The sequence below is a fragment of the Nannospalax galili genome, unplaced genomic scaffold (genome assembly GCF_000622305.1).
Source record: "Nannospalax galili isolate Female #2095 unplaced genomic scaffold, S.galili_v1.0 scaffold914, whole genome shotgun sequence".
Taxonomy (NCBI): domain Eukaryota; kingdom Metazoa; phylum Chordata; class Mammalia; order Rodentia; family Spalacidae; genus Nannospalax; species Nannospalax galili.
This window is the reverse complement of record NW_008335360.1, coordinates 888785-906588: the sequence shown is the minus strand read 5'-3', so window position 1 is coordinate 906588 and position 17804 is coordinate 888785. Positions and strand designations below refer to the sequence as shown.

General features: G+C 36.7%; 1 pseudogene; it reads right to left on the bottom strand.

Annotated features, from left to right (window-relative positions):
* Positions 1-6583: 6583 nt before the first annotated feature.
* LOC115069805 lies at positions 6584-17227 on the bottom strand (annotated as a pseudogene).
* Positions 17228-17804: the final 577 nt, after the last annotated feature.

The window sequence follows — 17804 nt, the reverse complement described above, 5'->3', positions numbered from 1 at the left end:
ACATAAAGGGGCTTCAATTCAAGAATATCTGTTTTCCATGTTAGTATCATGAGGTGTTTTTTTTATATACAGATTTTTAAGAACTCAGGTATTATTAATAGAATTTAGAAAGTTTGAGGCAATGTCTCTAGATCACATTTTTTAAGGGGAAGTGGCCTTAAGGCATTTGTTTTATGCATGATTCTCCTTTGTAGTTAGAATTTGTGAATTTAGGTCTTGATTTTCTTCTCATTTTCTAGTCTTTATTCAATTTATTCTAACATTTATATAACACCACAGTTACCTAAAAGGTGCCTTTAGAAGAAGAGAGCATTTAAAGAGGTAAATAAGAAGACTCTACGACGTAAATACTGAGCATGGTTTAAATGGAGCTGGAGAGATAGAAAAGTGGTTGCTGGGAAGACAAAAGAACTGAATTGATCCTTCAGCACTAGGTAAAAAGCCAGGTCTGATGGCTTGCTCTTGTAAACCCAGTGCTAGTAAGGAAGAGAGGAGGATCCTTTAAGATTCTGATCAGCCAGACTAGCTAGATCAGAGAACTCCAGCTTCACTAAGAAAAATTGTCACAAGAAAGAAACATGGAGAACTCCTGAGGAATGACATCAGAGGTGACCTTTAGCCTCCACTTGCACACAGTCACTTGCATATACATTCACACTCCAACCTCCACAAAAACACTGATACGTATAAGCACACACACACATTGAAAATCGTACACACATACATGCACACAATTAAATTATGTTAAAATTATAAAAAAATAGAGACTGGAAAGATGGTTCAGTCATGCTGTGCATGCAGGCCCCTAGCCAGAGCTCAGCTCCGGAACACCCATGTAAATACCAAGCATGGCAGTGGTCATCTGTAACTCCAGTGGAGGGCTGGGAGAGAGGAAATTCCCTGAACTCAGTCTTGGTTGGCCTAGCTGATTAATGGACTTCAGGCCAGTGAGAGACCTGCTCTGAAAAAACAGGTTGGAGAGGAATCAAAGAAGACAATAAACATTGTTCTGTACATGTACACAAACACACATGCACACTTGTACATATACACGAAAACGTGTATACACACATACACAAATTTTAAAAATAGTTTACCTTATGTATAATAAAACTGTTAGAAACAACAGAAAACTTTTAGATGCAATATATTATCAAGATTTGCCTAAAATTGGCCACTGGGTAAGTTGCTGTCTGAATTCTTATTGTAATTTGCAGCAAGAATTCTTCAAATTCCTTTAACATTAAAACCTTTTATTTAGATTTCTATTAATTAAAAATTCAGTATGAATAAATGCAATAACTGTGTAAGGGATGACTGTCAAGAGCATGGAGCAGGAAAATTTTTCTAGGTGTGTTAATATAACATATTGATTAATCCTCAAAGCTGTTGAATGAGCTGTGATTTATAAAAAATGTTTTATATATAAAGAAAATTCCAGGCATTGAGACGTTAATTTCTATTATCAGTCAGTCACTGATGCAGTCAGGATTTTACAATAAGCAAGGTAATATTTGAACATTGTTCACTATCATATTATACTACCTTATCAAAGATGAAGTATATGAAACAAGAATGGGGGATAATACTTTATATGAATATGAATAATTAATTTGTAATAATGTATTAAGTCAATGGATTTATTAAAGTAGCAAATATACAGAGTACTTGTGCTTTAAAATAAAACTTTAATTAAGGGATAGGTCATTAAGAATTAATAGCTCTATTCATTTTCTGTTAAGCATTTATTGTGTTCTAATAATTTTCCATGTCACTAAAAGTAATAGATGTTTTGATATATTAAATTACCCTAAAATATGAATCTTTATATCATCATAACTTTGCCTTAGTGTTGTTGACTGGCAATTTTCCCCTTAAGAGATATTGTTTCTATTCAGTTTTAAAAACCTGGCACTTCTTTACCAAAATCATAGCATTTTCCCCATATCAAGAAGAAAAAAAATGTTAAAATCTGTGAATCTTAGCCATTACCAAATTTTGAAAGTTGTTTTGCAATTTTATTCTAAAAGCAAAGTAAATTTTACATTTAAGACACAAATAAAATATAACTGCAAGTCTGTTCACTATGACATTTCTGTGTCAGCTTTCTGTCACTGTTACAATTTCTCTGACACAAATAAACTTATAAGGAATAAAGTTTTATTTCTATCCATAATTTCAGAGATTTCTTTCCCCTTTGAATTGGGAAGGAGGGACATGCAGGACAGTAAATCATGATGAAGGTGAGTAGTGGAGTACTGTTCACTTATTGGTAGAGAGAGATAGGGAGAGAGATAGAGAAATAGAGAGAAAGAGAGAGAGACAGAGACAGAGAGACAGAAAAGGTCTGGGACCCTAATATCTCCTTATGAAACATATCCAATAACTTAACTTTCTTCAACTGGGTTCCAACTTCAACAGGCTCCTTCACCTTCCAGTATGTGGTCAAAGAGTAGAAAGAAAGCATTTAACACATTGGCTTGGAAGACATTCAAGGTCCACAAAGTGACAATCTCCATTAAAATACCTACTTTTAAGTGTTTCTCAAAAAAATTGTCACTAAGTTCTCAAATGGAACCAAGACAAAGCCATCTAAACTTTTCAAAGAAAATCATAGATATAAATCCATGTGACTTCTTCTTACTTAGGAAAAGATTCTCCTCATAATCTTAGGAACCCTTCTTCAAACTGGTCATAAGTGAAGCCTCCTGTGTTCAATAGTTCTATAACTTAGGCCCTAACATCAGTAAGATTTATGAAAATAAATAACATTAATTTACTGAAAGCTTTAAATGGTGTTGTAATATGCATATTTTAAAGTAGGCTGGCTCTCACTAAACACAAAGACACACCTAGGAAATGGAGTCTCCCTTCAGTCCTCCTTCTACTGCCTCCTTCCTTCCCCTTCTAAGACCTTCTCCTCCTCCTTTTAAGGGTTTGTTTCTGCTGAAAGAATATATCTTTATGATATGTGAAGACATTTCCAGTGCATGATTGGACTAAGACAATCTAATTTTAATATCAGTACTTTGATTTTTTGCCATTTTCCCTCTTTTGCATATTTAAAGATAGTATTCTAGGCAGGAAGTAATCAAGGTTGGTTTTTTACAGCAGTTAACATTTTGTGAGAAATGAGCAAGCACACATGAAAACGGTTGTTGTCTACAATGGTAGTGCAGAGATCAGGGGGTTGGGGCTGTCTTCTACTGCTTTCTGGGTAGGGAAGTTCTTTCTGGATGGGGAGAGGCTACAGCAGCTACTGGACTTGTGAGCAATTGTACAAGCAATACTTACTATTCTATATAGAAATATTTTGAGGATTTAAATAACATGTAAGACTCATCAAATACATGTTACTTGTATACCTTCTGTAGAAGTAAGAAAGTCTAAATTATTAGTAACGTGAAAGTTTGATTGGATGAGATTTTTCCCAATTTACAGAGGTGTAAACTAGAATTAAGTGTATTAAATTGACGTAGGAATAACAGAAACTTAGCAAAGTTCCCAAATGCCCTTTATGCGGAGGCTAAAGGAAAGCAAGGGTTTGAGCAATATATGTTCTATCACACTGAACTTTCAGTTATATTAAATAATTCCTTTTTCTCTTCATAGATTATTGAAAGTAAACTTCAAGAATTGAAAACTAGACAAGTATAATAACAAGTATAATAGCACACTCCTGTTGTATCCACACTCAGAAGAGTCAAGAGTTCAACGTTAATTTAAGGCTTGTGTACATAATGACTTCAAGCCAGGCTGGACTATATGAAACTCTGTCTCAAGAGTAGAAACAAAAAGAAAATATATTGAAAACTTTGGAATGGTTAAGGGAAGCTTTCAGATAAAAATAAAGGTCATATTTTAAGTTATGAAACTTATGCCACAGAAGCCACCTTCTCAGGTCAAGATTCACTTTTCCCTATTAAAAACTGGGAGACCATGTAGTTCTTGAGTTTTTAGTACAGTAGATGACAGCCTTCTTTTTTTTTTTTTCTTTTCATGCTATTTTAAAATACAGTTTTCTTAATCACATATGACAAATGCATTTTAATGAAGCATTTTATAGTTTAGGTAATATGGTCTGGAGCAACTTAATTCCATAAACACCAAAAAAAAAAATCCTTCCCACTTATAGAAACAAATTCTTCACATGGAAGATAGAGCAAAAAGAAAGAAATAAAGTCAAATTTTACCTAAGCAAAACTCCTGGGATCCTAGCACTCAGGAGCCAGCGACAAGTAGATCTGCATTAGACTGAGGCCAGTCTGGTCTACATGGTGAGTTCTAAGTCACCTGGGGCTACAGGGAGACCCACAAGAAAACAAAAACAAAACCCAAACAAAGAAACACAAACTAGTGTAATCTTGTTAGAGTTTGTACTACAGTCTCTCAGTTGTATTTTTTTTTCTCATCTTTGGAGTCAAATGAAATATGTTAAATTTATTGGTTGCAGTGTTGTAGGTTTATATTGCATAGGACTGCCTCTGATAGGCAGACCAAGGACAGATGCCTTCCTCTGAAGTTTTTTGCACCCACTTCCCTAGGATCATCACAGCTAAGCTTGTTGACTGTTGCTATCAGCAAGAAAGGAGGGGCAGGAAGAGTCAGCCAACCTCTCAACCAACCAGTAGGCTCCAACTACACAAGGAGGAGGAACTAAAAAGTTAAATTAAGGAAGTCGAGGGGAGGGTTTCTCACCGTTTTGTATAATGTTCACAAAACCAGAAGAGGGTATCAGATCCCCTGGAACTGTAGTTACAGAAGGTTGTTAGCCCTTTCACTGTTTCTTATGAACACTGCTTGAATATCCTTATCACATTTTGATACAGTCAATTTAATAGTCATAACTGATTAGAATTTCACTGCTCTTATTTGATCAGCTTAAGTTAGAGATTCTTCTGAATACATCAGCCTATCTTTATGTAACTTCATTTTGACCATAAGAATCCCACAGTTTGGGATCTATCTCCTTAAAAATGATTATGTTCAGCCCTATTTCTCCCATAAACACCACAAGTTAATAACCAAAACAGAACATTTAAATTGAACAAATTGCTGATTCTTAACCCATACACAATTCTGTAGAGATATGGGGAGAGAAAAGTCATCTTACACTAGCCTTCTTTATAATGGGACAAAAATAGGCTTCATGTTAAGAAACCAAAATTGAACAAACCAGCCATTTATTATTTAAGGTACAGCTGAAAACAATGAAATATTTATTAGTATAACATCTTAAGCTCACTACATTTTTGAAGAATTCCAGCAAGAACTGCTCGCAGCATCCAGTAGGATTTAGAGAACGCACTGACTTTGGAAACATCAAGGCATTTCTTTAAGCAGAAGCTGGAAGTCAAATTTCTACATGATAGTTCAGAGAAAATTTCAGTTTGACAGAGCAGAGTGTGAGGGTAGCTCCCTCCTGCTTAATTCACCAGAGAACCAAGGGGTTGTGCAAAAGCTTCATTTTGACATTACCTTTCTGGAAGTGTTTTAAATCTGAGGGCTCTGTTAAAACCCACGAATGTGAACATTTTGATGAGAAAGATAAGAATCAAGGAGACACCTGAGCCTCTTCTTTCCAGCTGGAGCTGTGTCCAAAATCTCATTCATTTGGGACTTTGAAAGTAAACTTAAGATAAAAAATTTTCCAATATACTAAATAAATTCTCAAAGAAGGCATTTTCCAGAGTCATGCTTAACACAAATTATATTATATTTTACTCAATTATATGAAGAGGAAAAGGTGAGCTTGAAAAATGTTAAGATAACTGGTTAGTTTTTATGAGCAACTTCTCATAAATTGGAGTAAACTGGGAAGAAAGAGGATCAATTGAAGAATTTTTTCCATCAGATTGGTCTAGGGCCATGGCTATGGGAAATTGTTTTTGTTGATGATTGATGCAAGAGAGCTCAGCCTACTGTGAACAGTACAGACCTCAATAGGTAGTTTGGGCTCTATAAGAAAGCCAGCTGAGCATATGACAGGAAAGGAAGCTAGCCAGTAAGCAAAGTTTCTGTATGATTTCATTTCTATTATTGCTTGAATTCCTGACTTTATTTTCTTAATGATAAATTGTGATTAGGAACTATAAAAAAAACCCTTTCCTCTGCCAAGTTGATTTTTGTTTATTACATTAATTTTATTATAATAATTTCTCAGAATGCTTTTTCTTTCTTAAATTCTGGAAATCAAAACTTCAAATAAAAATGAATTTTTTCATCTGCACATGGTGGTGGCTTATATTTGTAATTGCTGGCACCTGGGTGGCTGATGAAAGATTATTGACACAAATACAAGGCCAACCTAGACTAAAGAGTAAGATCTTATCTTAAAAGACCTAAAACAAACACAAAGAAATGAGTGTTTCTTTTATGGGGTGTGGGGAGGTTCAGTGAATTTTATTGATGGTATTCAACAGAATAGGGCTCCTTAATTCCCTTCCTTTCTTCTAGGGGTCTGGGATGGAAACTGTGAAGGGAGATACTGAGTTGCTGAGGACTGAGTTGGGGCAGAGACCCCGCCCCCCTCCAGCCGAAGGCCTTTCTCTTCCTCTTGCTGGAATGGGGGATTCAGGGATTCTTACTGTTTGGAGGGTTTGTGAACCATGAAGTTCACCATCCTGTTGCTGTAGCCAAATTCCTTGTCATACCAGGAAATGAATATGACAAACTGATCTTGAGGGCAGTAACAGCCCCAGTATAAACCGCAGAGGAGTAGGTGTCGCTGTTGAAGTCACAGGAAGGACTGACAACCTCGTTCTCAGTTTAGTCCTGAAAGCTCTTTCAGGGGCCCTCTGATGCCTGCTTCACCACCTTCTTGATGTCCTCATATTTAGCAGCTTTCTCCAGGTGGCAGGTCGGATCCGCCATGGACACATTGGAGCTAGGAACACCGAAGCATGCCAGTGAGTTTCCAGTTTAGCTCTGGAATGTCTATGGTCATGAGTCCCTCAACAAAGTTGTCATCGATGACTGTGGCCAGGAGGGGCTGAACAGTAGGTGGTGCAGGAGGCGTTGCTGACAATCTTGATGGAGTTATCATATTTCTTGTGGTTCACGTCCATGACAAACATGGGAGTATCAGCAGAAGGGGAAGAAATGACGGCCCTTTTGCTCCTGCCTTTTAAGTGGGCCCTGGCCTTCTCCACGGCAGTGAAAACACCGGCAGACTCCACACCATACTCAACTCCAGCATGATCCGTTGAATTATCTAAATACCCTGAACTTTTCAGAGGAAAAATGAAAATGAAAAATTTGATGTGAATTTTCTTTTAACATATGAATAGTTCTCAGAAAACCATACTTATTCAGAGAAAATTACAGCAAGTTGTGAAGGCTTCAACACAAGAAAATCACATTTTGGCAAATATGGAAACGTGTATGTGTGTGTGTGTGTGTGTGTGTGTGTGTGTGTGTGTGTGTGCGTGCCTGTGTTTGCTTGTGCATATGTGCAATGACTTTGCCTGTGTATGTACATGTGGAGGTCGCAGGTCAAAGATGTGTGTCTCCCTCTACTGCACTCCACCTTATCTTCTGAGACAGAATCTCTCATTGAACCTGGACATCTGTGCATTGGCCAGGCTTACTTGTCAACTTATCAGTAAGTCTCAGGAACCTCCTGTCTCTACAAGCACTGCCCTCCAGCCCCAGGATGCAGGCATCTGCCACCACAACCTAGTTTTACCTGGGTACTGGAATCTGAACTCAAGCCCTCTTGGTTGCACAGTAGCACTTTACCTACTGAGCCATTTCCCCAGCCTCTTGAAACTTTGGGGAAATAATATATTAAGGAAATTCCTTACTCAACTCCTTATTATTGTTGGCAGGCTATTTTAGAACAAGTTTATGTTTTGTAGAATTTTTTTCTATTCATAAATATATATGAGCATATAATTTTAGTGCTCATTCATAATGCACTATTTCTCAGCTATTAAACCTGATAACAATTTACTACAAATCTTAAAATTCTATAGACCCTCTTTTTTTGTTTCTGAGAAGAATCAATTTCTGTATGAGAGTACATAAATAATTTAATATTCTTCCAAAAACATATTAAGATGAAGTTTACTTATCTTGTTCCTGATGAAAATTTTTGTTTTCTTTCAATTGCTACTAATAGGAATTACATAACTGAGTAAATGAACTATTGTAAGAAAATAGAAGACAATTAGGAGGTGTTGTTTTCTGGTCAAAATAATGAAATTTCTTCACTGAAAAGTAGTTGAGATCAGGTCTTATTTGAAATAGAATTCATTCATACAAAATAGTGATATTTGAAAATCAAATTCCAATAGAGTTAGTTGAATAGAGATCCAAAGAAAATGAAAGTTTCAGGGCCCTATCCAAGGTTACAGTCTGTTAAATTACAAAATATTGTAAACTTAAAAAATTGGTTACGTCTGTGTTTAAACTCTGGAAAACTGTTAATAACTGCAAACATTAGTGCCGTGTTCTTTAAATGTAAGCTACAATTTCCTACTTGGAGTCACTTTTTCTTAAAAAAAAAAAAGATTAGGGTTTTGAATATAATCCTGCAGTAAGCCTCTTGCCTAGTTTGTGTGAGGTCCTAATTTCAATCCACAGCACCCCAATCTGCCCCAATAAAGAGTTATCTCCTTGTATAGCATGACTTACAAGAAGTCAGAAGCTCCTATAATATGAAGTAAAACCTAGTCTCCCTAGTTTATATTTTTATGTCAGTGTATGTGGTATGTGTGTTTTTGTGTGTGTTTGTGTGTGTGTGTGTTTGTGTGTGTGTGTGTGTAGGCAAGGGTGCACTTATGTGCTCATATGTCATGTGTGGAGGATAGAGATTGATATTGGGTATATTCTTTGATAAGTTCTCACTATATGTACTAAGGCAAGGTCTCTCATTTGAATCCAGGAAGCCTAGTTAGCTTACTAAGATGATCCACTGTTTCTGCCTCCCAAGCAATGAGAGACAGGGATGCTGTCAAACCTGTCAGGCACATACACTGGTATTAGAGGAACAAAATCCACGCTTCATCCTTGCATGGCAAGTGCTTTTCTCTGATCCATCTCCCCAACCTCTAGTAACTCATATTTTAAATACTACTACTGGACACATAATCATTATTTAAACATGATAGCTCATATGAATACAGAATAATTGATGAAAAACATGGGTTAAGCTACTTACCAGATTACTCAGTTTCATTGAGAAGAACCTTAAGGATAACAGGATAATACATAGGATGTTGAATGTGGGTGGTCAAAATTCTGTTGAGAAATACCAGTCACATCGGTTTCAATCAAGATACTCATGTTGATAGATGATGAAATATTCACAAGTTCATTGGTGGAAATTAAAATTTTATAGTCAGGGATTTGTTCATGTTATTAAACCACTGCTATTTTCCTTTTTCGTTCTTTATGAAGCTGAAGTAGGTGTAACATGGGCTGAGAAATTAAGCTGCGCTAGACCTAGAACGTATTTAAAATTAAATATTAGTTCACACCATTTATAAATTTCTCTAACTTTTTTTTCTTGTTTGAGTTGTGATCTCATGTAGTCTAAGAAGTCCTAAAACTAAATATGTAGTCAGTAATGAACCTGAGCTTCTGATCCTCCTGCCTCTACCTCCCTAAGTGTTAAGATCACCAGGTATGCACAACCATGCCTGTTTTTTGATGATAGATTCCAGGGTTTCCTATATGCTGAAGAAACAGTCTAACAACTGATCCCTATCTTCAGCCCTGTGCAATAAGGCATTATTCAGACGGGATACTTAGCTTAGTGACAATACACTTTAGTAGCATATACAAGGCTCAGAATAATCCCTATCACCATGAACAAAGAAATGAAGAAAACACTAAACAATAATGTATTTTTCTCTGATATGAGTAGGAAAGACATCAATTCCTAACTTGTATCAGAATTTATGATTATATAGCCATACAGTCATACATATATCTATATTATATCTATAAATAAATTATAAAAAAATTGCCCACTAAGCATCTGAATATCATCTGATCTTTATTAGATAGGCAAAATTATTTTTCCTACTTCATTAACCATTAGAAGATAAATATTTCTTCAGGAGATACTACTGAGAAATGAAAACCCTAGAGAACCATGGATCCTATGTGACCGTGACATCAAAGATGATATATTTCACCTGTTTGTTGTTTCCATTCTCAAATACCCTGAAAGAGAAGGTGATCGGGGGGAAAGTAGTTTAAATTGTTCTTTGTACCAGAATTCTCCTTTGATTCAAAGCAGAAAAACTGATAAAGGACCTCTTGCCCTGACCAGAGTTGCAAGCTCTTAGAAGTAATAATTGAAATAATGAACTTAACTTTTAGCAACAAGAAACAACACAATAAATTTTTAAATTTTGTAGAAAGCAATCATATACCACAATAGTTTAGTGGTCTTAAGATTCAGCATGACAGAATAAAAAAAATCTGATGGTAGGATAAACATAAATGCTAACTGGACCTTTTAAAAAAATGACAGTTGATTGTAGTGGTGCAGGCCTTTAATTCTAGAACTTGAGAGGTCAAGACACTCAGAGCTCTGTGAATTCAAGGCCAGCCTGGCCTACATAGTTCCAGGCCAGCCCAAAGCTGCATAGTGAGATCCTGTTTCAAAACAACAAAACTAGGGGGCTGGAGAGGTGGTTCAGCAGTTAAGAGCACTAGTTACTCTTGCAGAGGTTCTGGGTGTAAGTCCCAGCACCCATGTGGAGACTAACAACTGTCTGTAACCCCAGTTCCAGTGGATACAACACGATCTTCTGATCTCCACGAGCATTGCACAACACAGGTCTATGTACCCACAAGTAGGGAATACATGCATACACAAAAAATGAAAAATAATAAAATACAAAGTATTTAAAAAACAGATTGGAGAGATGACTCAGTGGTTCAGAACATTGGCTGCTCTTGCAGAGGACCCAGATTCTGTTCCAAGAACTAACATGGTGGCCTCTGTGGGCCATATGCCCACATATGGGGAACCTATATAAAAGAAGGAAAAATGTGTGCAAATAAAATAAAAGTAAAAAACAGACAGGAGATACCTTACTTTGAGTTGTTGACCAGGGTGGCCCAAGAGACTCCCAGACAGTAGCCCAGCATAGATCTGGCAAAGTAATCAGCAGACACCAATCTTACCTAAAGGAATGTTGGCAAATGATTATTCCTAGTTGAGTAAGAGCTTATCTTCCTAAAACAAGGAACTCTAGGTAGGCCGACAAGGCTCAGCAGATGGACTTGCACTGGGGAACGGGTGGTGACGCTGATAACACAGTGGACAGTAAAAGGAATGACAGAGTATATGGGCTCCAGTGGCCAGGGGTTGGAGGAGGCTATGGGAGGGTGCTATTTGGGATGCAGGTGTAAAGATAAGATGAATAAGATTGTTTGGGATGTTCTGTATGAAATAGTGACACACACACACACACACACACACACACACACACACACACACACCCCAGAGAGAACTGTATTAGTCCAAAAACCTACTGAACAATTACACACACAATATCTATACATGAGTACATGTGTATACCTGAAGGTACTTAGCAAAAAACAGTGCTGGACAGGAGAAATCTCCTTCAAAATGTTGGCCAGGTTAGTCCAAGAAACTCCCAAAATGATAAAGGCTATTGTCACTGCCCTTGATTGCCTCCCAGAACTTAAAGGTACATCCCTGTTGTTGAAGACAGGACATAATTTGGAAACAGGATTTGGAGCAATGGAGCTGGAACTGACCTGGAAGCCACCTCCCCTGATGGCTAGCCCTCATGGTTATAGAGAACACTACACAGCTGCTAAGGGAGAACATCAATCGATGGTCCAACCCCAGATTTAAGGCCTAATAATCACATCAACAATTAGACTAACAAGCTATATTGGAGCAGTAGGGGCACTTTTATCTTGGGGATAATCAACAGCTACCTAATTGTACTTGAAGTCCACTCAATGGAAGAAGACTCTTTTGTGGTACTGAAAAAAATAGCTAAATGCAGTATGGCTGGAGAGGTCATAGACCTTAGAGAAAACCCCAAGGCTGTCATATCCCTAGACAAATGTAATTTCTTACTGTGTGCAAAATATGGACCTTTATATTTATAGACAAGTATCCCAGTCTCCACTCATCAAAGAAGCTTCTTTTGAGGTGGACAGACATTATAAAAGAGTTCTACAACAGGTCTGTGAATTGCTTAAGTCTACATGACACATCTACAATGCAACATCTATACCTTAATCTCATGGAACATAATGGACCAAGGAGTAGAGAAAACTAATTTATCTCTCAACTCTCATCAGCTCTCATCAATGAAGTTCCCTCATGCAATAGAGGGCCATGAACACAAAAGTACATAAATGGCCAAAGTGTAGAGACTAACTATACTCACCCAAGGCTCAGGAACCATTGTGGAACAGGGGGCAGAAATATTTTAAGAGCCAGGGAGGAGATGCATGACCACATGGAAATAGAGTCCTACAGGCTCCTCAAAGCTTGCTCATATAAACTTCTAGCAATGGTATCAGCATGTAAAAGACCTATGCATAAAAGCAGACAAAAATCCAGCACAGAACTGTAGAAATAGGCAACAGGTCCTTATCTTAGTCAAAAGCTATTGGCAGCTGATTACTGCTGTATGAGGAAGAACTGATCTTCTTAAAGGGAGGGACTCTATGTAGGCTAACTATACCTCAGTGGATAAACTTGCACTGAGAGACATCTGGAGACACTAACTTGACTTGATAGGCTTTAACACAAATGACAGAATGCATGAATTCCAGTGGGGGGTATGGGAGAGTGCCAATGGGGAAGACAGCATAAAGATGATTAGTATGTTCCGTTCATTTTTTGTTTTTAAAGGGTCCTCTACACTGTTTTCCATAGTGGTTGCATGAGTTTGCATTCCCACCAGTAGTTAATAAGCATCCTCCTTTCTCCACATCCTCACAAATGTTTGGAGCCTTAGTTCTCTTGATGTTAGCCAGTCTGACTGCAGTAAGACAAAATCTTAAAGCAGTTTTCATCTGTGATTCTCTAAATACTAGGGATGTTGAGACTTTTTAAGGTGCTTTTTAGCCATTTTTATTTCTTTGTTTGAGAACTCTCTGTTCGGATCTCTAGCCCATCTTTTTATTGGGCCATTAATTTTCTTGTTTTTTGTATTGTTAGTTCTTTGTATATTCTGGAAATTAATCCTCTGTCAAATGTGTAGTTGATAAAAAATTTTTTTCCCACTCAGTGTTTTTCTGCTTCCCTTTTATGGTTGTTTCTTTTGCTTTACAGAACTTTTTTACTCTAATGAGGCCCCACTTAACTGATTGTTGGCTTTAATGCCTGAGCAGCTGGTGTCTGATTTAGAAAGTCTTTTCCTAAGCTTATATGGAGGGTTCAACCTGTATTTTCTTCTAGCAGTTTCTGATTTCATATTGAGGTCTTTGATCCATTTGGAGTTGATGTTTGTGTTGGGGGAGTGGGGTGGAGGTCCAATTTCATTCTGCAGGTGGAGATCTAGTTTTTCCAGGACCATTTGTTGAAGATGCTGTCTTTCCTTCATTGTATGTTCGTCACAGCTTTTTCAAATATTGGGTGGTTGAAATTGCATGTACTCATGTTTTGGTCTTCTATCATGTTCCATTGATCTGATTATTTTTGTGCCAGTACCATGAGGTTTTTAGAACTAAATCTGAGATCTAGTATGGTGATCCCCCCAGCGTTGTTCATTTTGCCCAAGATTATTTTGGCTTTCCTAGGTCTTTGGTAATTCCATATGAATTTACGATGATTTTTTTCAAGGTCTGTGAAGAATGTCATGGGTATTTTTATTGGAATTGCACCTAATCTATAAATTGCTTTTGGTACAATGGTCATTTTCACAATATTGATTCTACCAATTCATTAGCATGGTAGGTAATTTCATCTACTAGTGTCTTCCTTTATCTCTTTCTGTAGGAATTTAAAACTTTCATTGTAGAGATCATTAATGTCTTTGATTTGGTTTATACCTACATATTTTGTGAATCTATTGTGATTGGGAGGATTTCCATGAGTGTTTTGTCTGATTGCTTGTATTATATAGAAAGACTACTGATTTTTGTAAGTTGATGTTTTAACCTGCCATTTTACTGAAAGTATTAGTAATTTCTAACCATTTTCTAGTGGAATTTTTGGGTTCTCCTGTATAAAATGTCATATCACCTGCAAATTGAGATAATTTGACCTCTATTTTTCTAGTTAATACTCCTTTAATTTCCTTCTCGTGTCTCATTGCTCTTGCAAGAGTTTCAAACACTATATTGAAAAGGAGTAGAGATAGTGGAGAACCCTGTCTGGTTACTGATTTTAATGGAAATGCTTCCAGTTTTTCTTCATTTAGAATGTTGGCTATGGGTTGGTTGTGTATAGTTTTGATTATGTCGAGGTATGCTCCCTCCAGACCAATTCCTTCTAGGATTTTTAACATGAATTTATGCTGGATTTTGTCAAAGGTCTTCTCTGAATCTACTGAGATAAGTATGATGTCTTTGTATTTAAGTCCATTTATATGTTTTATAACATTTATTGATTTATAAATACTGAAGCATTCCTACATTTGTGGAATAAAGCTGAATTGATGGTGGTTGATGATCTTTTTGTTGTGTGTCTGTATGTGGTTTGCAAGTATTTTGGTGAGTGTCTTTGCATCTATGTTCATTAAGGATATTGGCATACAGTTTTCTTTTTTGTTGTATCTTTACCTGGTTTGGGTATTAGAGTGATACTGACTTCATAGAAGGAGCTCAGAAGTTCTCTATCTGTTTTTATATTTTTGAATAATTTAAGCAGTATTGGTTGTCAACCTCCTTTCAGTGTCTCATAGAATTCTATTGTGAAGCCATGTGGAACTGGACTTTTTTTAGTCAAGAGGATTTGTGTTGCTGTTTCAATTTTGTTATTTGTTCTGGGTCTATTTAGGCTGTTGATCTCTTCTTGGTTTAAATTTCATTTTGTCCGTGATTTTAGAAATTCATCCATTTCTTTTAAATTTTGGAATTTAATGAACTGTAGATTTTAAAGTATTCCCTTACAATGCTCTGGATTTGTGTGTGTGTGTGTGTGTGTGTGTGTGTGTGTGCTGATTTTTACCCTTTGTCTCTTGTCTCTGATTTTATTGATTTGGATTTCTCTTTGTTCCTTTTGCTTAACTGATCAAAGGGTGTATCTATCTTATTTGACCTTTCAAATAACCAGCTCTTAGGTTCATTGTTTGTTTCTTTGTTTGTTTGTATTGTTTTCTGTGTTTCTATTTCATTCATTTCTGCTCTGATTTTTGTTATTTATTCTCATCTACTAGGTTTGGGGGTGGTTTGGTCATGCCTTTAAAGCATCTTGAATTGTATTTTAAGTCATTTATATGTGCTATTTCTGATATTTTAATTTAGGCACTAAAACCTATAAACTTCCCTCCTAGGGCTGCTTTTTAAAGTGTACCAGAGAAATTCTTGCATTGTATTCTCATTTTTATTTAGTTCCTGGAATACTTTTATTTCTTTATTAATTTCTTCTTTGTCCCATTCATCATTTAAGAGTGTACTATTTAATCTCCATGATGTCGTGTAGTTACTAGAGCTTTTTTGATGTTGATTATAAGCCTTGTTGCACTGTGATATGATAGAATGCATCGAATTATTGCAATTATTTTTTATATTTGTTGAGATTTGTTTTATGTCCCAGAAAGTGGTCAGTTTTGGAAAAACTTACATAGGCTGCTGAATAGAATGTGTCTTCTTTGGTGCTTTGGTGATATATTCTGTAGATGTCTGTTAGGTTTGTTTCATGTAAGATGTTGTTCAATTCAGATGTTCTCTGGCTATTCTTTGTCCGCTTGAGCTATCTATTGAAGATAGTGGGGTATTAAGTCACCTACTATTACTGAGTTGGGGTTAATCTCTCTTTTAATGGTACTCTCTGGAGCACCATTTTTATGAAACTAGATGCTCCAGAGTTTGGTGCATATAAGTTTATGACTGTAATATTTTCTTGGTCAATTGTTCCTTTGGTTAGAATGAATCAATCCTCTTTATCTCTTCAGATTAGTTTTAATTTGAAGTCTAATTTTTCAGATATTAGAATTACAACACTTGATTACTTCTTAGAATCATTTGCTTGGAATAATTTTATCCTTTCACCTTAAGATAGTGTCTATCCTTGAAGGTAAGGTGAGTTTCTTGAAGACAACAAATAGATGGGTTTTTTTCTTGATCCATTCCAGTAGTCTGTGTCCTTTCATAGGGAAGTTGATGCCATTATATTTAGTGTTATTATTGAAAAATGTGTATTGGATAGTGTCTCTTTAATTTATTTGTGTTTGTGTCCCTATTTTTGTTTTTGTTATTATATTTTTCTTTTTCCATTTCTGTAGCCTCTTGTGTATACGCATTCCTTTCTTCTGTCCTTTTTATTGCTTCAAGTATTCTCAGTAGAGCTTGCTTGGTGGACATGATTTCTTTCATCCTATTTGTGTAATGAAAATTTTCTGTTCCCCTTGGACCATGATAGATAATTTTGCTGGATAAAGTATTCAGGGTAGCCACCCATGGTCATTTAGAACTTGGGATACTTTCGTCCAGGCTCTTCTGATTTTCATAATTTGCATTGAAATGTCAGCTGTAATTCTTATAGGTTTTCTTTTACATCCTTTTTATATGTAACTTGTTTTCCTCTAACAGGTTTCCATACCTCTCTCTGTTCCTCTACAGTTAATGTTTTTACTATGATATGCCGTGGGGACTTTCTGTCTTCGTCATGTCCAACTGGTGTTCTATGTGTTTCTTGAATATCTATAGGCAAATCTTTCCTTGATTTAGTGAAGTTTTATTCTATGATCCTGTTTGTCAGGTTCCGACATGCAGGGAGGGAAAAAGAGAGATCCTCGGAGCCAGTCAATAATCTGTTTTTCCCCTCAGGGCTGAGCAGGATGGTGAGTGGATGGCTCAAAAGGAACACACAGAGCCTGGTGCCAAGTCAGAGCAGGAACACGCTTTATTGCAGCAGGCACAGATATTTAAAGGCAAAGTCTCACGGCCGGAAGTTTGAGCCATGAATGACAATTGCTTCTGGTGTCGCAGACCTATGGGCTGAGGGGCCACTCCCTTTGTACACCAGGAATGAGGCAGGGCCAGGTGGAGCTAATCCTATGTCTGTGATGAGTTTTCCCATCCCTCCCCCTTGACCTGTGTCAGGCGCCATCTTGGCGAAAATCAAAAGTGACCGGACATGTGGGCCGACTCTAGGTCAGGCTGTGGAAGTGCTCTGGAACTCATAGGCCCAGGGTGTGGCTACACTCAGGCAGCCCCGACACCTGTTGATGATGTGTTCAGTGCCATTGGCCTGAGATTTTTTTTTTTCCTTCCTGTACGCCTCTAATTCATATATTTGTTTTTTTCATGTTGTTCCTCATTTCCTAAGTATTCCATTCCTGTGGGGTTTTTGTTTTTTCTGTTTTTGAATTTTACATAGTCTTTACTTAAGGTGTCAGAACTTCAACTTTATTATCCAGTCTTGATAGTCTGTTTTCCATTTCATTCATCCTGCTTATGAGGCTTCCTCTTGTTGTTTCTAATTGTTTTTTTGAGTTTTTCAATCGTATGTTTATTTCTGTTTGGGTTTTCTTCACTATTTCTGTCCTTTTTTGGAACTCTCTTCAAGTCTTGAATTGTTTTTTATACTAAATTAAGCTGAATATTTATATTGTTGGGCTTCCATCACAAAGTTTATGCCTTTCCTCTTTGAGTTCTTTGAGTTGTTTGTCTATGTTTTCCTGAAG